This window comes from Sinocyclocheilus rhinocerous, unplaced genomic scaffold, assembly GCF_001515625.1.
Source record: "Sinocyclocheilus rhinocerous isolate Xijiao unplaced genomic scaffold, SAMN03320098_v1.1 scaffold2482, whole genome shotgun sequence".
NCBI classification, from domain to species: Eukaryota; Metazoa; Chordata; class Actinopteri; order Cypriniformes; family Cyprinidae; genus Sinocyclocheilus; species Sinocyclocheilus rhinocerous.
The window spans coordinates 96,830-104,160 of record NW_015632043.1 but is presented as its reverse complement, the minus strand read 5'-3'; the positions used below and the strand labels follow the sequence as shown (position 1 = coordinate 104,160).

The following is a 7,331-nucleotide window of genomic DNA, read 5'->3' as shown; positions in this document are numbered from 1 at the left end:
TGTGTGTGTGTGTATAGGCATATATATATATATATATATATATACACACACAAAATGAGCTGGCCCAGATCCGTCCCACATTTGGCCCAAATCACCATAAAGGAATTCACATCTGGTCCAGAGCTGACCCAGTTCTGGTCCAGATTCGGAAAAACGGATCCGTGCCGGTATTGGCCCGTTGTGCAAAAAGACACCGGCCTGAGTCCGTTGTGCGGATCTGGACCAGAACTTCCGATGGGTCTGGGCCAGATCTGGCCCAGATTATTTTTGCTATCTGGGATAGAACTTCTAAAACATTAAAAACAGTCTTTCTGCATTGCAAATAACACTTCATTCAGTCAGAAACATCTTTCATTTTGGCAAGCTTTGCTCTTAACAATGCATAAAGCAACTTTCTCTCACTTAGAGAAGCTTTGCAGCATATGTGGGCTTGCTTTCACTTCATTTGCCCAGAAGCTCTAACACAGCATTAGTGTTCACAGAAGTTCTCTTTTTTCTTTAACTACATTTGGAAATGAATGATTTAATTCATATAATGAAACAAGCTTATAAAGTGGTTAAGGGAACTTAACATTATTTGTGCTATATGAGTTTCAAGACATGCGCACTATAGCTTTGACATCTAATGACAAAACCTGACGGGCTTTTTGTGCTGCTAATTGACAGAAGACCAGAAGAACTTGCTACCCTGGTGAGTAAACATTTGATAATCTAACATATAATATAATTTAATAAACCGTTCTACACATATAATATCAAAGTAATGTTTATTTATAATGAAGCTATAATTGTGAGTTCGCTGACATAGTGCTAGAGTTTATCTCACCAACCATAATCAAACACACCTGATCCAGCTAATCAAGGTCTTTAGGATTACTAGAAACTTTCAAGCAGGTGTGAGTTGGAGCTGGTTGGAGCTAAACTGTGCAGAACTGGGGCCCTCCAGGAATTGAGTTTGACACCACTGGTCTATAGTATTACGATTGATGTTTTTTTTTTTCTTTTGTCTGAATAACCATACGTGTCATTGTCTGTTCCCCTTTTTGTCTCTCTTTCTGTCAGTCTGTCCCTCTTTTAGAGTACGCTACTTGAGGAAGCTCCTGGAAAAAAATTTTTTCTTCAAAAATTCTAATATCACTCATATTTTCATGGTGTCATTTTTATACTTGGGGAAAAGGAACACATATGGATGTTATGGGGTAATTCATGGGGTATATATATATTAGTTGTGGCCCAATGCTGGTGGTGTTGACTCAGTTTTAGTACCCAGACTCGGGCCAGTACCAGCTAAGTGTTACAATTCTTGTCGACGTGATTGTGGCCCAATGCCGGTAGTTTCGGCAGCCGGACTCGGGCCAGTGTATTTGGGCCGATTCTGGGGCATCATTCAACCCATGTCCAGGCCGAGTCTGGAAACCGGAGCGGGGCCGAGTTATTTCTTCCGGCCTGCCGGATCTAGGCCTTTATCGGGCCAAACCATTTTGCATGCATGACAGTTTCGAAATTCTTACCAGACAAAAAGGGCTTAACCTTTGCTAAAAGATGAAGATGATAGAAACAAGACCTAACCACAGCACATATCTGCTTATCAAATGTAAGACTGTTATCAAGCAAAACCACCAGATTCCAAACACAGGTGTTACTGTAAGGTAACAGAGTATCGAGATCAACATCATGAATGCTGTGATCATTTGAACCAAACAAGATAATTTCAGTCTTACTCTCATTAAAAAAGGGCAAATAAATATGGATATCTACAAGTCATGGAATAATTTTGCCTTTCAGATAAATCCCTTTTACTGGGATTCTGCTTTGTCTGCCATTGCAATTATTAGGGTAAAGAGGCCAAAGATGAATAATTTAACATTTTTGTATATAACAGCTAAATTGGCAAATGTTTCTATTTCATATAATAACACAATGTCTGATACATCATCCCACACATATTAAACATCTAAATATGTAACAATTTAAATGCACGTTGTTTTTAAGGGGGCCATCTTCCCCCATATATGTCAGGAAATGGAAACTCTAGAACATGTTATCAAATGTTATTTTAAACATAATAGATAATACATTATAGTAAATTATCCTGCATCCATCTACGTCAAAGTACAGTACAACATCTACAGCAGTAGATGGCGGTATGCACCAGTTGGATTGCAACCCCCCCTCAGTAAATCCACAGAAGAAGACGAAGAAGAAGCGTCAGCTCCAACTGGCGCACTGTAATTACATCAACGTCCAAATTTGCTCATCCATTTTATTTTCTTCCTCTATTTAGAACATTTACTCTACAGAGCAGAGTCAGTGTTAACTAGAGGCTGATTACGGACGCAGCTAATGTTCAGCGGAATACAGCACCCCAGTTATTGTGGAAAACCCGACAAGACGAGATGACAGAAGACACCGACGATTTACATTGAGAAGGTTTGGACTGGGCTGTTTATAATGTGTAACTTAGATATACAGGCAGTCAATGGCTGCGTCCGAAAGCTGGAAAAATGCTGCATACGAATGTATGAAGGCAGAAAGAAAGAAAGGCACGTCTGATTCCAATGATCGTTTCACAATCTGTCTACAGAGATACCTTTTAAGCTGATCGGCTTTTTAAGGCATTCTAGATTTATGCGTCATCCCACTATCTAGTGCGTTCGATTCCGTGACAACTGAGCTAATAAATAAAAAAATAAAAAAGACAAGTTTGCGAGATAAGGTTGGTGGTCAGTTTGTGTCAATGTATGTTTTGACCAACTTTTTCCACTTTTTATGTAATTTCTAGCAAAAAAATTAGTATTGTAGTAATTATATTCGTTTATTTATCATCAAAGCTCTCAGATAAACGGTTATACTTGAGACTAGCTCTTCTTCGACTGCGCTGACCAAAGGCACGATGGAAAACGACGACGCAATGCGCATCGGTTTAACAGTGATGATGTGTTCTCTTCTAAAAAAAGTTCTATATCTGATATTATGCGATTATGTATTTAAATTATACGTCAATATTCCCAAACACTTAAACATTGTGTGGGATATGTGATTGTTGTCATATTTCTAAATATACATAAAAATGTGTAGGCCTATTTATCAAACTAAAAATATATAGAAAACACTTATTGAAATTAAATTTAACTTTGGGTGTGTTGTACATATTTTCATATAAAATTAAAATAATTTTAAGTTACATTCAGCTTTCGGATGCAGCCAGTAGGTGTGGCTGACCACTCAGCATGCATGGAAATAAATTATCATTTTAATCAGGGCTTAGAAGCTACAAGGCGTTCCATGCTCAGCATAAATATAAACAGATATGCTATGCTAGTGTAACATTTGCTAGCAGACATTTCAGATACAATAAGGAAAGATACCATAATCACAGAGGTATAAAATTAACTAAAGCACTTAAAGTAGGCTCTGGGTAATGTTTCTTAACCAATCTGACACAGTTGTTGAACTTTTTTGGCATAACTGACGAGAAACGGTGAGAAATGTCAGATGCCGTCCTCTCCAGCAGCTTATGCCGAGTTCACACTGCACGATTTTCAAAGACGTCTTGGGTAAATATCATATTCATACATGCAAATGGGAAAAAATGTAAGCCCTCCTTTAATACATTTCTTTTGTGAACGTTTGTGAAAGTGTTTCAGAGCTTTAAATATTTTAAAAAAAAAACATAATAGAAAGTCTGAAATTCTATGTTTCTCTATCTCAAAATATTCATTATTTTAATGTATCATTACTCGTTACAATGCTCGTTACAAATATGGCGGCGCGGTCGACCAGTGATGTCACATTAAACCGATTAGTTTGGTTTATAAGTTAATAAGAAAAATAAAGATACCACATCGTGAGATCTTTTATCTCACCATACCTTTTATCAGTTTAAACGTGGTAAATAGGTTTCTATAACGTTGAACAGAGGTACTGACGTGCTAAACTACGTTAGCTGTTTCTGCTAACGTTACATTACGAAAATAAGCATTTATAACATAAAAATATAATAACTATAATACCAGTAACTCTTATTATTATAGCAATTTAAACTATTGGCCGTTTCAAATCACTAACCTTACATTCAGGACGCTCTTCTACTCCTTCCTCCATTTCGCTAATGAGCTCTGGGTGGCAGGATGAGTCAAAACCCCAACCCCTTGCTCCTCCCTATTTTTTTCCTATTGGCCTTTATCCACGTTATTTTTCACGTAAGCGCGGGCACTGCCGTTTTCGAGCTATAATGTGTCAGATTTCCGGTAAAGCACTTCCGCTAATAGTAGTTGTATTGTGATTCCATAGTTTTGCGTTCACTGTGTAGATTTTACAGGCTAGTTTACTTTTAATATGAAAAGACTGGAGTACTTTGTGCAGTTAGGGGGTGTCATAATAGCTGGTTCAAGCGTAAAAAATACCTGCAAGACATTTGTTTTGACCATAATCCACGTACCAGAGCTGAATGTGGATGTGGGGCACCCTATGATTTGCATGCCCCTCCGAAGGGAGAAGCTTGTCGTCTTTGTTTAAAAGCCTTTAACTTAAAGAAACCACCGAAATTTCCGTACGTTTGCTCTTTCCACTTCGTTGATGGCAGACCCACGGAAAATCATCCATTCCCCGAAAAAGGATGCTCCAGTGAAGACTCCGAGGTGACGTCTCGTTAGGATATATCCACAAACAGGTATGTTACAGCTTCTTGTTAAGTTACGTGCTCTAACAAAAGACATTGTTTAAACACTTTCTTTATCAATGACACTCCTATTGGGCATGAATAATATTTAGTGCTAAGCTGAAGTTGTTGATAACAGTAGAAAACTGTTACAAAAAAGCGCATAGAGGGATAGCTAAAATTAAAATTCTGTCATTTACTTACTCTCGAGTTCTTCCAAACCTGTGTTAATTTCTTTTTGCTGCTAAAAACAAAGGAAGATTTTTCAAAGGTTTGTAACCAAGCAAATCTTGGGTCCCATTCACTTCCATAGTAGTAAGAAATAATACTATGGAAGTGAATGCGACCCAAGAACAGTTTGTATATTAATATTATTCCAAATATCCTTCTTTGTGTTCAGTAGAACAAAGAAATTTATATAGGTTTAGAACAACTCGAGGTTGAGTAAATGATGAAAATGTTAATTTTTGGGTGAACTATCCCTTAAAGCCAGGTACTGTGATTGTATTGAATAAAAATACTGCCGACTTTCCCGCTGTGCAGGTACTGATATGCCTCAGTGCTTTTATAATTCCTCATCGAAGACCCGTCTACTCCATGCGACAAAATTAAATAATTAAAAATGTCCTCATAAGTTATGGCAGGCCACTTCATTTCATCCTCCGACTGTGTTATACACCGGGGGTGTGGTAAATATTTATAATAGTGTTCTGTGTGTGCTCCCACCACATCGCTCCTTAAGCTCCTTACCTACTGGCAAGCGAAACGGAAGTTTAGCACATTATAAGGAAGTACGTCATCGTATTTACTTCCGCGTTGCAAAATAAGGTGGATAGAGTATGGGACGTCCCTATGACATTAGGAGGACGTACTGACGACGTTGTGAATTGGTAATTTGATGGTTATAAAATTACGGGCATGCGACGTCGTAGTTACGTTGTCAATTGGTAAGTCATGAAATTGCCAAAAAGTACCAGTACATTACGTAACTGATACGTTGTGTGTTAGCAGGGTACACTACATAATACAAAAAAGCTTTTAAAGGGTTCATATGATGCTATTTTAAAGATCATTATTTTGTGTATTTTGTAAATAGGGGGTGGAGAATTTATCAGTTTCTCCTGAGCATCTGACTGACTTCAGTGTTGTTTTGCAAATGATGAGCAAGGTGACCATGAGACCGCACAAACGGAGCCATTGCAGCTGCCCCTTCAGTTCAGTGATGCCTGCACTCAGTGGGAGGTCCAGGCATTGACAGACCACACTTATGCCTCAGGGGATAAAATAATGTTACACAAGGCAACACAGTTCCACAGTAAAGATCCCTTAGCCCTTTCCATTCTCAAGAATGACACTAGCTCTTTATTGTACACTGGCTTCACCCTTAGCGTCTTTAAAGAACATGTTAAATATCTCCAGCAATTCTACACTTCCAATTTTAAGATGCACATAATGGATCAAATTCTGATGACCATGATGAAGCTGAAGTAGAATTACTTCAAGGATATCTTGCTGAACGCTTTGATGTGTCCCAGAGTGTAGTAAGCTGAATTATCTCCGACTGGATTGATACAACGGAGGAGCACATGAGAGTCTACATTCCATGGCATTTTATATGAAATTTAGAATGGTGTAGTAATTTTGGATACATTGTGTAGTTGTTTGGAATTATTCAGTGTGACCGTTAAATATACAGTTTTTACACAAATATTTTCAAGATCTTATATTACTTCTTTCTCCTTATATATGCACACACACAAACACACAATTAAAATGTCAAAATGCAGTTTATTTTGATTTTTTTTTCCCCCCACTTGAAAATGATACAGTTTAGCAATGCTAGGTAAATAATCGTCAATTTGTCACTTTTTCAAAAATCTCGGAACAAATGTAAAACATTCTGAATAGATATATATTAAAAAGTATATACTTTTGCGTATATACTTATGCGTGTACTATTAAAAAGTACACGCATAAATGGAAAACATTCTGAATAGTATAGTCAGACGATTAATTGCATTCAAAAAAAAAAATATATATATATATATTTTTTTAAAGTACACACATATATTTTTATTATTTATAACTTTTATTTTGGATGCAATTAATCAGCCCTAATTCTACACGGTATAGTAATCAGTTTATCAGAAAAAAATGTCATTACTACTTTAAAACTATCAACAAGTGCTTTCACAGATGAAAGAGAAAAAAGAGACATTAGTCATTTACCAGTTACCTAAATCCTCAATGCAATCACATAACAGTTCTGGGATTCACGTCTGCTTTTAAAAACACGAATTCACTTTCTGTTTCATGTACTCTGCCGACTTTCCCGCTGTGCAGGTACTGATATGCCTCAGTGCTTTTATAATTCCTCATCGAAGACCCGTCTACTCCATGCGACAAAATTAAATAATTAAAAATGTCCTCATAAGTTATGGCAGGCCACTTCATTTCATCCTCCGACTGTGTTATACACCGGGGGTGTGGTAAATATTTATAATAGTGTTCTGTGTGTGCTCCCACCACATCGCTCCTTAAGCTCCTTACCTACTGGCAAGCGAAACGGAAGTTTAGCACATTATAAGGAAGTACGTCATCGTATTTACTTCCGCGTTGCAAAATAAGGTGGATAGAGCATGGGACGACCCTGTGACTTTAGGAGGACGTA

General features: G+C 37.4%; 1 protein-coding gene across 3 annotated transcripts in view; it reads left to right on the top strand.

The window, feature by feature from the left end:
• The first annotated feature begins 2,180 nt into the window (after positions 1-2,180).
• LOC107742172 (carbohydrate sulfotransferase 10-like) overlaps positions 2,181-7,331 on the top strand; it is an 84,300-nt gene continuing 79,149 nt past the window's right edge. For all 3 annotated transcript variants that reach the window (XM_016555074.1, XM_016555073.1, XM_016555072.1), the window contains exon 1: positions 2,181-2,430. The gene's annotated coding sequence lies outside the window, so the exon portion shown is untranslated. The remainder of the gene's footprint in view (positions 2,431-7,331) is intronic.